The sequence below is a fragment of the Heterodontus francisci genome, chromosome 15, assembly GCF_036365525.1.
Source record: "Heterodontus francisci isolate sHetFra1 chromosome 15, sHetFra1.hap1, whole genome shotgun sequence".
Lineage (NCBI taxonomy): Eukaryota > Metazoa > Chordata > Chondrichthyes > Heterodontiformes > Heterodontidae > Heterodontus > Heterodontus francisci.
The window spans coordinates 4,322,589-4,337,028 of NC_090385.1; positions in this window are offsets into that span (position 1 = coordinate 4,322,589).

Here is a 14,440-nt window from a genome sequence, read left to right on the forward strand (position 1 = left end):
AGTAACACACCCTCAGTCACACATCCTCAGTAATAAACCTGCACTAACACACCCTCAGTAACACAGCCTCAGTAATAGATCTGAGGTAACACACCCTCAGTAACTCACCCTCAGTAACTCACCCTCAACAACTCACCCTCAGTATTAAATCTGCAGTAACACACCATCAGTAACTCAGCCTCAGTAACACAAGCTCAGTAATAAACCCGCAGTAACACACCTTCAGTAACACACCCTCAGTAACTCATCCTCAGTAATACATCCTCAGTAACACAGCCTCAGTAACAAAGCCTCAGTAACACACCTTCATTAACACACCTTCAGCAACATGCCCTCAGTAACACACCCTCAGTGACACACCCTCAGCAATACATCCTCAGTAACACAGCCTCAGTAACAAAGCCTCAGTAACACACCTTCATTAACACACCTTCAGCAACACACCCTCAGTAACACACCCTCAGTAACACACACTCAGTATCACACCCTCAGTAATAAATCTTCAGTAACAAAGCCTCAGTAAGACACCTTCATTAACACACCTTCAGCAACACATCCTCAGCAACACACCTTCAGGAACACACCCTCAGTAACACAGCCTCAGTAATAAACCTTCAGTAACACCTTCAGCAACACAGCCTCAGTAATAAACCTGGACTGACACACCTTCAGTCACACACCCTCAGTAACACAGCCTCAGTAACACAGCCTCAGTAATAGATCTGCAGTAACACACCTTCAGTAACTCACCCTCAATAACACACCCCTAGCAACACAGCCTCAGCAATAAACCTGCACTAACACACCTTCAGTAACACATCCTCAGTAATAAACCTGCACTAACACACCCTCAGTAACACAGCCTCAGTAATAGATCTGAGGTAACACACCCTCAGTAACTCACCCTCAGTAACACACCCTCAACAACTCACCCTCAGTATTAAATCTGCAGTAACACACCATCAGTAACTCAGCCTCAGTAACACAAGCTCAGTAATAAACCCGTAGTAACACACCTTCGGTATCACACCCTCAGTAACACATCCTCAGTAATAAACCTGCACTAACACACCTTCAGTAACAAACCTTCAGTAACTCACCATCAGTAACACACCCTCAATAACACACCCTCAGTATTAAATCTGCAGTAATACACCATCAGTAACTCAGTGTCAGTAACACAAGCTCAGTAATAAACCTGCAGTAACACACCTTCAGTAACACACCTTCAGGAACACACCCTCAGTAACACATCCTCAGTAATAAACCTGCAGTAACACACCTTCAATAACACACCTTCAGTAACACAGCCTCAGTAACACATCCTCAGTAATAAACCTGCAGTAACACACCTTCAGTAACACACCTTCAGTAACACACCCTCAGTATTAAATCTGAAGTAACACACCATCAGTAACTCAGCCTCAGTAACACAAGCTCAGTAATAAACCCACAGTAACACACCTTCAGTAACACAACCTCAGTAACACATCCTCAGTAATAAACCTGCACTAACACACCCTCAGTAACACAGCCTCAGTAATAGATCTGAGGTAACACACCTTCAGTAACACACCCTCAGTAACTCACCCTCAGTAACACACCCTCAACAACTCACCCTCAGTATTAAATCAGCAGTCACACACCATCAGTAACTCAGTTCAGAAACAGAAGCTCAGTACTAAACCCGCAGTAACACACCTTCAGTAACACACCCTCAGTAACACATCCTCAGTAATAAACCTGCAGTAACACACCTTCAGTAAGACACCTTCAGTAACACACCCACAGTAAGTCACCCTCAGTAACACACCCTCAACAACACAACCTCAGTTTTATATCTGCAGTAACACGCCATCAGTAACGTAGCCTCAGTAACACAGCCTCAGTAACAAACCTGCAGTAACACACGTTCAGTTACACACTCTCAATAACTCACCCTCAGTAGCACACCCTCAATAACACAGCCTCAGTATTAAATCTGAGGTAACACACCTTCAGTAACACACCGTCAGTAACTCACCCTCAGTAACACACCCTCAACAACACACCCTCAGTATTAAATCTGCAGTAATACACCTTCAATAACACACCTTCAGTAACACACCCTCAGTAACACAGCCTCAGTAATAAAGCTGCAGAAACACACCTTCAGTAACACACCCTCTGTAACTCACCCTCAGTAACACACCCTCAGTAACACATCCTCAGTAATACACCTGCAGTAACACACCTTCAGTAACATACCTTCAGTAACACACCCTCACTAACACATCCTCAGTAATAAACCTGCAGTAACACGCCTTCAATAACACACCTTCAGTAACACACCCTCAGTAACACAGCCTCAGTAATAAACCTGCAGTAACACACCTTCAGTAACACACCCTCAGTAACTCACCCTCAGTAACACACCCTCAGTAACACAGCCTCAGTAATAAACCTGCACTAACACACCTTCAGTAGCACACCCTCAGTAACACAGCCACAGTAATAAACATGCAGTAACACACCATCAGTAACACACCTGCAGTAACACACCCTCAGTAACTCACCCTCAGTAACACACCTTCAGTAACACAGCCTCAGTAATAAACCTGCAGTAACACACCTTCAGTAACACACCCTCAGTAACACACCCTCAGTAACACAGCCTCAGTAATAAACCTGCAGTAACACACCCTCAGAAACACATCCTCAGTAACAAACCTGCAGTAACACACCTTCAGTAACACACCTTCAGTAACACACCCTCAGTAACACAGCCTCAGTAATAAACCGGCAGTAACACACCTTCAGGAACTCAGCCTCAGTAACACAGCCTCAGTAATAAACCTGCAGTCACACACCTTCAGTAGAACACCCTCAGTAACACAACCTCAGTAATAAACCTGCAGTAACACACCTGCAGTAACACACCCTCAGTAACACACCCTCAGTAACACAGCCACAACAACACAACCTCAGTATTATATCTGCAGTAACATACCTTCAGTAACACACCCTCAGTAACACAGCCTCAGTAATAAACCTGCTGTAACACACCTTCAGTAACACACCCTCTGTAACACACCCTCAGTAAGAAACCTGCAGTAACACACCTTCAGTAACACACCCTCAGTAACTCACTCTCAGTAACACTCCCTCAACAACACAGCCTCAGTAATAAACCTGCAGTAACACACCTTCAATAACACACCCTCAGTAACACAGCCTCAGTAATAAACCTGCAGTAACACACCTTCAGTAACACATCCTCAGTAACTCACCCTCAGTAACACACCCTCAGTAACACGTCCTCAGTAATAAACCTGCACTAACACACCCTCAGTAACACAGCCTCAGTAATAGATCTGAGGTAACACACCTTCAGTAACACACCCTCAGTAACTCACCCTCAGTAACACACCCTCAACAACTCACCCTCAGTATTAAATCTGCAGTAACACACCATCAGTAACTCAGCCTCAGTAACACATCCTGTGGAATAAACCTGCAGTAACACACCTTCAGTAACACACCTTCAGTAACACACCCTCAGTGACACATACTCAGTAATAAACCTGCGGTAACACACCTTCAATAACACACCTTCAGTAACACAGCCTCAGTAACACATCCTCAGTAATAAACCTGCAGTAACACACCTTCAGTAACACACCTTCAGTAACACACCCTGAGTAACCCACCCTCAGTAACACACCCTCAACAACACAACCTCAGTTTTATATCTGCACTAACATGCCATCAGTAACTTAGCCTCAGTAACACAGCCTCAGTAATAAACCTGCAGTAACACACCTTCAGTAACATACCCTCAGTAACTCACCGTCAGTAGCACACCCTCAATAACACAGCCTCAGTATTAAATCTGAGGTAACACACCTTCAGTAACACACCGTCAGTAACTCACCCTCAGTAACACACCCTCAACAACACACCCTCAGTATTAAATCTGCAGTAACACACCATCAGTAACGCAGCCTCAGTAACACAAGCTCAGTAATAAACCCGCAGTAACACACCTTCAGAAACACACCCTCAGTAAGACAGCCTCAGTAATAAACCTGCAGTAACACACCTTCAGTAACACACCCTCAGTAACTCACCCTCAGTAACACACCCTCAGTAACACAGCCTCAGTAATAAACCTGCACTAACACACCTTCAGTAGCACACCCTCAGTAACACAGCCTCAGTAATAAACATGCAGTAACACACCATCAGTAACACACCTGCAGTAACACACCCTCAGTAACTCACCCTCAGTAACACACCTTCAGTAACACAGCCTCAGTAATAAACCTGCACTAACACACCTTCAGTAACACACCCTCAGTAACTCACCCTCAGTAACACACCCTCAGTAACACATCCTCAGTAATAAACCTGCAGTAACACACCTTCAGTAACACACCTTCAGTAACACACCCTCAGTAACACACCATCAGTAACACAGCCTCAGTAATAAACCTGCAGTATCACACCCTCAGTAACACATCCTCAGTAACAAACCTGCAGTAACACACCTTCAGTAACACACCTTCAGTAACACACCCTCAGTAACACAGCCTCAGTAATAAACCTGCAGTAACACACCTTCAGTAACTCAGCCTCAGTAACACAGCCTCAGTAATAAACCTGCAGTCACACACCTTCAGTAGAACACCCTCAGTAACACAGCCTCAGTAATAAGCCTGCAGTAACACACCTGCAGTAACACACCCTCAGTAACTCACCCTCAGTAACAATCCCTCAACAACACAACCTCAGTATTAAATCTGCAGTAACACGCCATCAGTAACCCAGCCTCAGTAACACAGCCTCAGTAATAAACCTGCAGTAACACACCTTCAGTAACACACCCTCAGTAACACAGCCTCAGTAATAAACCTGCAGTAACACACCTTCAGTAACACACCCTCAGTAACTCACTCTCAGTAACACACCCTCAACAACACAACCGCAGTATTAAATCTGCAGTAACACGCCATCAGTAACTCAGCCTCAGTAACACAGCCTCAGTAATAAACCTGCAGTTACACACCTTCAGTAACACACCCTCAGTAACACAGCCTCAGTAATAAACCTGCAGTAACACACCTTCAGTAACACACCCTCTGTAACACACCCTCAGTAATAAACCTGCAGTAACACACCTTCAGTAACACACCCTCAGTAACTCACTCTCAGTAACACAGCCTCAACAACACAGCCTCAGTAATAAACCTGCAGTAACACACCTTCAGTAACACACCCTCAGTAACACAGCCTCAGTAATAAACCTGCAGTAACACACCTTCAGTAACACTCCCTCAGTAACTCACCCTCAGTAACACACCCTCAGTAACACATCCTCAGTAATAAACCTGCACTAACACACCCTCAGTAACACAGCCTCAGTAATAGTTCTGAGGTAACACACCTTCAGTAACACAACCTCAGTAACACACCCTCAGTAACACACCCTCAACAACTCGCCCTCAGTATTAAATCTGCAGTAACACACCATCAGTAACTCAGCCTCAGTAACACAAGCTCAGTAATAAACCCGCAGTAACACACCTTCAGTAACACACCCTCAGTAACACATCCTGAGGAATAAACCTGCAGTAACACACCTTCAGTAACACACCTTCAGTAACACACCCTCAGTAACACATCCTCAGTAATAAACCTGCAGTAACACACCTTCAATAACACACCTTCAGTAACACAGCCTCAGTAACACATCCTCAGCAATAAACCTGCAGTAACACACCTTCAGTAACAAACCTTCAGTAACACACCCTGAGTAACCCACCCTCAGTGACACACCCTCAACAACACAACCTCAGTTTTATATCTGCAGTAACACGCCATCAGTAACTTAGCCTCAGTAACACAGCCTCAGTAATAAACCTGCAGTAACACACCTTCAGTAACATACCCTCAGTAACTCACCCTCAGTAGCACACCCTCAATAACACAGCCTCAGTATTAAATCTGAGGTAACACACCTTCAGTAACACACCGTCAGTAACTCACCCTCAGTAACATACCCTCAACAACACACCCTCAGTATTAAATCTGCAGTAACACACCATCAGTAACGCAGCCTCAGTAACACAACCTCAGTAATAAACCCGCAGTAACACACCTTCAGTAACACACCCTCAGTCACACATCCTCAGTAATACACCTGCATTAAAACACCTTCAGTAACATACCTTCAGTAACACACCTTCAGTAACACATCCTCAGTAATAAACCTGCAGCAACACACACTCAATAACACACCTTCAGTAACACACCCTCAGTAACACAGCCTCAGTAATAAAACTGCAGTAACACACCTTCAGTAACACACCCTCAGTAACTCACCCTCAGTAACACCCCCTCAGTAACACAGCCTCAGTAATAAACCTGCACTAACACAACTTCAGTAGCACACCCTCAGTAACACAGCCTCAGTAATAAACATGCAGTAACACACCATCAGTAACACACCTGCAGTAACACACCCTCAGTAACTCACCCTCAGTAACACACCTTCAGTAACACAGCCTCAGTAATAAACCTGCACTAACACACCTTCAGTAACACACCCTCAGTAACACACCCTCAGTAACACACCCTCAGTAACACATCCTCAGTAATAAACCTGCAGTAACACACCTTCAGTAACACACCTTCAGTAACACACCCTCAGTAACACACCCTCAGTAACACAGCCTCAGTAATAAACCTGCAGTAACACACCCTCTGTAACACATCCTCAGTAACAAACCTGCAGTAACACACCTTCAGTAACACACCTTCAGTAACACACCCTCAGTAACACAGCCTCAGAAATAAACCTGCAGTGACACACCTTCAGTAACTCAGCCTCAGTAACACAGCCTCGGTAATAAATCTGCAGTCACACACCTTCAGTAGAACACCCTCAGTAACACAGCCTCAGTAATAAACCTGCAGTAACACACCTGCAGTAACACACCCTCAGTAACTCACCCTCAGTCACACACCCTCAACAACACAACCTCAGTATTAAATCTGCAGTAACACGCCATCAGTAACCCAGCCTCAGTAACACAGCCTCAGTAATAAACCTGCAGTAACACACCTTCAGTAACACACCCTCAGTAACACAGCCTCAGTAATAAACCTGCAGTAACACACCTTCAGTAACACACCCTCAGTAACTCACTCTCAGTAACACCCCCTCAACAACACAACCGCAGTATTAAATCTGCAGTAACATGCCATCAGTAACTCAGCCTCAGTAACACAGCCTCAGTAATAAACCTGCAGTAACACACCTTCAGTAACACACCCTCAGTAACACAGCCTCAGTAATAAACCTGCAGTAACACACCTTCAGTAACACACCCTCTGTAACACACCCTCAGTAATAAACCTGCAGTAACACACCTTCAGTAACACACCCTCAGTAACTCACTCTCAGTAACACACCCTCAACAACACAGCCTCAGTAATAAACCTGCAGTAACACACCTTCAGTAACACACCCTCAGTAACACAGCCTCAGTAATAAACCTGCAGTAACACACCTTCAGTAACACTCCCTCAGTAACTCACCCTCAGTAACACACCCTCAGTAACACATCCTCATTAATAAACCTGCACTAACACACCCTCAGTAACACAGCCTCAGTAATAGATCTGAGGTAACACACCTTCAGTAACACACCCTCAGTAACACACCCTCAGTAACACACCCTCAACAACTCGCCCTCAGTATTAAATCTGCAGTAACACACCATCAGTAACTCAGCCTCAGTAACACATCCTGAGGAATAAACCTGCAGTAACACACCTTCAGTAACACACCTTCAGTAACACACCCTCAGTACCACATCCTCAGTAATAAACCTGCAGTAACACACCTTCAATAACACACCTTCAGTAACACAGCCTCAGTAACACATCCTCAGCAATAAACCTGCAGTAACACACCTTCAGTAACACACCTTCAGTAACACACCCTGAGTAACCCACCCTCAACAACACAACCTCAGTTTTATATCTGCAGTAACACGCCATCAGTAACTTAGCCTCAGTAACACACCCTCAGTAATAAACGTGCAGTAACACACCTTCAGTAACATACCCTCAGTAACTCACCCTCAGTAGCACACCCTCAATAACACAGCCTCAGTATTAAATCTGAGGTAACACACCTTCAGTAACACACCGTCAGTAACTCACCCTCAGTAACACACCCTCAACAACACACCCTCAGTATTAAATCTGCAGTAACACACCATCAGTAACGCAGCCTCAGTAACACAAGCTCAGTAATAAACCCTCAGTAACACACCTTCAGTAACACACCCTCAGTAACACATCCTCAGTAATACACCTGCAGTAACACACCTTCAGTAACATACCTTCAGTAACACACCCTCAGTAACACATCCTCAGTAATAAACCTGCAGCAACACACACTCAATAACACACCTTCAGTAACACACCCTCAGGAACACAGCCTCAGTAATAAAACTGCAGTAACACACCTTCAGTAGCACACCCTCAGTAACACAGCCTCAGTAATAAACATGCAGTAACACACCATCAGTAACACACCTGCAGTAACACACCCTCAGTAACTCACCCTCAGTAACACACCTTCTGGAACACAGCCTCAGTAATAAACCTGCACTAACACACCTTCAGTAACACACCCTCAGTAACACACCCTCAGTAACACACCCTCAGTAACACATCCTCAGTAATAAACCTGCAGTAACACACCTTCAGTAACACACCTTCAGTAACACACCCTCAGTAACACACCATCAGTAACACAGCCTCAGTAATAAACCTGCAGTAACACACCCTCTGTAACACATCCTCAGTAACAAACCTGCAGGAACACACCTTCAGTAACACACCTTCAGTAACACACACTCAGTAACACAGCCTCAGTAATAAACCTGCAGTAACACACCTTCAGTAACTCAGCCTCGGTAATAAACCTGCAGTCACACACCTTCAGTAGAACACCCTCAGTAACACAGCCTCAGTAATAAACCTGCAGTAACACACCTGCAGTAACACACCCTCAGTAACTCACCCTCAGTAACTCACCCTCAGTAACACACCCTCAGTAACACATCCTCAGTAATAAACCTGCACTAACACACCCTCAGTAACACAGCCTCAGTAATAGATCTGAGGTAACACACCTTCAGTAACACACCCTCATAACTCACCCTCAGTAACACACCCTCAACAACTCACCCTCAGTATTAAACCTGCAGTAACACACCCTCAGTAACTCACCCTCAGTAACACACCTTCAGTAACACAGCCTCAGTAATAAACCTGCACTAACACACCTTCAGTAACACACCCTCAGTAACACATCCACAGTAATAAACCTGCAGTAACACACCTTCAGTAACACACCTTCAGTAACACACCCTCAGTAACACACCATCAGTAACACAGCCTCAGTAATAAACCTGCAGTAACACACCCTCAGTAACACATCCTCAGTAACAAACCTGCAGTAACACACCTTCAGTAACACACCTTCAGTAACACACCCTCAGTAACACAGCCTCAGTAATAAACCTGCAGTAACACACCTTCAGTAACTCAGCCTCAGTAACACAGCCTCAGTAATAAACCTGCAGTAACACACCCTCAGTAACACATCCTCAGTAACAAACCTGCAGTAACACACCTTCAGTAACACACCTTCAGTAACACACCCTCAGTAACACAGCCTCAGTAATAAACCTGCAGTAACACACCTTCAGTAACTCAGCCTCAGTAACACAGCCTCAGTAATAAACCTGCAGTAACACACCTTCAGTAACACACCCTCAGTAACACAGCCTCAGTAATAAACCTGCAGTAACACACCTTCAGTAACACTCCCTCAGTAACTCACCCTCAGTAACACACCCTCAGTAACACATCCTCAGTAATAAACCTGCACTAACACACCCTCAGTAACACAGCCTCAGTAATAGATCTGAGGTAACACACCTTCAGTAACACACCCTCAGTAACACACCCTCAGTAACACACCCTCAACAACTCGCCCTCAGTATTAAATCTGCAGTAACACACCATCAGTAACTCAGCCTCAGTAACACATCCTGAGGAATAAACCTGCAGTAACACACCTTCAGTAACACACCTTCAGTAACACACCCTCAGTAACACATCCTCAGTAATAAACCTGCAGTAACACACCTTCAATAACACACCTTCAGTAACACAGCCTCAGTAACACATCCTCAGCAATAAACCTGCAGTAACACACCTTCAGTAACACACCTTCAGTAACACACCCTGAGTAACCCACCCTCAACAACACAACCTCAGTTTTATATCTGCGGTAACACGCCATCAGTAACTTAGCCTCAGTAACACACCCTCAGTAATAAACGTGCAGTAACACACCTTCAGTAACATACCCTCAGTAACTCACCCTCAGTAGCACACCTCAATAACACAGCCTCAGTATTAAATCTGAGGTAACACACCTTCAGTAACACACCGTCAGTAACTCACCCTCAGTAACACACCCTCAACAACACACCCTCAGTATTAAATCTGCAGTAACACACCATCAGTAACGCAGCCTCAGTAACACAAGCTCAGTAATAAACCCGCAGTAACACACCTTCAGTAACACACCCTCAGTAACACATCCTCAGTAATACACCTGCAGTAACACACCTTCAGTAACATACCTTCAGTAACACACCCTCAGTAACACATCCTCAGTAATAAACCTGCAGCAACACACACTCAATAACACACCTTCAGTAACACACCCTCAGTAACACAGCCTCAGTAATAAAACTGCAGTAACACACCTTCAGTAGCACACCCTCAGTAACACAGCCTCAGTAATAAACATGCAGTAACAGACCATCAGTAACACACCTGCAGAAACACACCCTCAGTAACTCACCCTCAGTAACACACCTTCAGTAACACAGCCTCAGTAATAAACCTGCACTAACACACCTTCAGTAACACACCCTCAGTAACACACCCTCAGTAACACACCCTCAGTAACACATCCTCAGTAATAAACCTGCAGTAACACACCTTCAGTAACACACCTTCAGTAACACACCCTCAGTAACACACCCTCAGTAACACAGCCTCAGTAATAAACCTGCAGTAACACACCCTCTGTAACACAGCCTCAGTAATAAACCTGCAGTAACACACCTTCAGTAACTCAGCCTCAGTAACACAGCCTCGGTAATAAACCTGCAGTCACACACCTTCAGTAGAACACCCTCAGTAACACAGCCTCAGTAATAAACCTGCAGTAACACACCTGCAGTAACACACCCTCAGTAACTCACCCTCAGTAACTCACCCTCAGTAACACACCCTCAGTAACACATCCTCAGTAATAAACCTGCACTAACACACCCTCAGTAACACAGCCTCAGTAATAGATCTGAGGTAACACACCTTCAGTAACACACCCTCATAACTCAGCCTCAGTAACACACCCTCAACAACTCACCCTCAGTATTAAATCTGCAGTAACACACCCTCAGTAACTCACCCTCAGTAACACACCTTCAGTAACACAGCCTCAGTAATAAACCTGCACTAACACACCTTCAGTAACACACCCTCAGTAACTCACTCTCAGTAACACACCCTCAGTAACACATCCACAGTAATAAACCTGCAGTAACACACCTTCAGTAACACACCTTCAGTAACACAGCCTCAGTAACACACCATCAGTAACACAGCCTCAGTAATAAACCTGCAGTAACACACCCTCAGTAACACATCCTCAGTAACAAACCTGCAGTAACACACCTTCAGTAACACACCTTCAGTAACACACCCTCAGTAACACAGCCTCAGTAATAAACCTGCAGTAACACACCTTCAGTAACTCAGCCTCAGTAACACAGCCTCAGTAATAAACCTGCAGTAACACACCTGCAGTAACACACCCTCAGTAACTCACCCTCAGTAACAAACCCTCAACAACACAACCTCAGTATTAAATCTGCAGTAACACGCCATCAGTAACCCAGCCTCAGTAACACAGCCTCAGTAATAAACCTGCAGTAACACACCTTCAGTAACACACCCTCAGTTACACAGCCTCAGTAATAAACCTGCAGTAACACACCTTCAGTAACACACCCTCAGTAACTCACTCTCAGTAACACACCCTCAACAACACAACCGCAGTATTAAATCTGCAGTAACACGCCATCAGTAACTCAGCCTCAGTAACACAGCCTCAGTAATAAACCTGCAGTTACACACCTTCAGTAACACACCCTCAGTAACAAAGCCTCAGTAATAAACCTGCAGTAACACACCTTCAGTAACACACCCTCTGTGACACACCCTCAGCAATAAACCTGCAGTAACACACCTTCAGTAACACACCCTCAGTAACTCACTCTCAGTAACACACCCTCAACAACACAGCCTCAGTAATAAACCTGCAGTAACACACCTTCAGTAACACACCCTCAGTAACACAGCCTCAGTAATAAACCTGCAGTAACACACCTTCAGTAACACTCCCTCAGTAACTCACCCTCAGTAACACACCCTCAGTAACACATCCTCAGTAATAAACCTGCACTAACACACCCTCAGTAACACAGCCTCAGGAATAGATCTGAGGTAACACACCTTCAGTAACACACCCTCAGTAACACACCCTCAGTAACACACCCTCAACAACTCGCCCTCAGTATTAAATCTGCAGTAACACACCATCAGTAACTCAGCCTCAGTAACACAAGCTCAGTAATAAACCCGCAGTAACACACCTTCAGTAACACACCCTCAGTAACACATCCTGAGGAATAAACCTGCAGTAACACACCTTCAGTAACACACCTTCAGTAACACACCCTCAGTAACACATCCTCAGTAATAAACCTGCAGTAACACACCTTCAATAACACACCTTCAGTAACACAGCCTCAGTAACACATCCTCAGCAATAAACCTGCAGTAACACACCTTCAGTAACACACCTTCAGTAACACACCCTGAGTAACTCACCCTCAGTAACACACCCTCAACAACTCACCCTCAGTATTAAATCTGCAGTAACACACCCTCAGTAACTCACCCTCAGTAACACACCTTCAGTAACACAGCCTCAGTAATAAACCTGCACTAACACACCTTCAGTAACACACCCTCAGTAACACATCCACAGTAATAAACCTGCAGTAACACACCTTCAGTAACACACCTTCAGTAACACACCCTCAGTAACACACCATCAGTAACACAGCCTCAGTAATAAACCTGCAGTAACACACCCTCAGTAACACATCCTCAGTAACAAACCTGCAGTAACACACCTTCAGTAACACACCTTCAGTAACACACCCTCAGTAACACAGCCTCAGTAATAAACCTGCAGTAACACACCTTCAGTAACTCAGCCTCAGTAACACAGCCTCAGTAATAAACCTGCAGTAACACACCCTCAGTAACACATCCTCAGTAACAAACCTGCAGTAACACACCTTCAGTAACACACCTTCAGTAACACACCCTCAGTAACACAGCCTCAGTAATAAACCTGCAGTAACACACCTTCAGTAACTCAGCCTCAGTAACACAGCCTCAGTAATAAACCTGCAGTAACACACCTTCAGTAACACACCCTCAGTAACACAGCCTCAGTAATAAACCTGCAGTAACACACCTTCAGTAACACTCCCTCAGTAACTCACCCTCAGTAACACACCCTCAGTAACACATCCTCAGTAATAAACCTGCACTAACACACCCTCAGTAACACAGCCTCAGTAATAGATCTGAGGTAACACACCTTCAGTAACACAAACTCAGTAACACACCCTCAGTAACACACCCTCAACAACTCGCCCTCAGTATTAAATCTGCAGTAACACACCATCAGTAACTCAGCCTCAGTAACACATCCTGAGGAATAAACCTGCAGTAACACACCTTCAGTAACACACCTTCAGTAACACACCCTCAGTAACACATCCTCAGTAATAAACCTGCAGTAACACACCTTCAATAACACACCTTCAGTAACACAGCCTCAGTAACACATCCTCAGCAATAAACCTGCAGTAACACACCTTCAGTAACACACCTTCAGTAACACACCCTGAGTAACCCACCCTCAACAACACAACCTCAGTTTTATATCTGCGGTAACACGCCATCAGTAACTTAGCCTCAGTAACACACCCTCAGTAATAAACGTGCAGTAACACACCTTCAGTAACATACCCTCAGTAACTCACCCTCAGTAGCACACCTCAATAACACAGCCTCAGTATTAAATCTGAGGTAACACACCTTCAGTAACACACCGTCAGTAACTCACCCTCAGTAACACACCCTCAACAACACACCCTCAGTATTAAATCTGCAGTAACACACCATCAGTAACGCAGCCTCAGTAACACAAGCT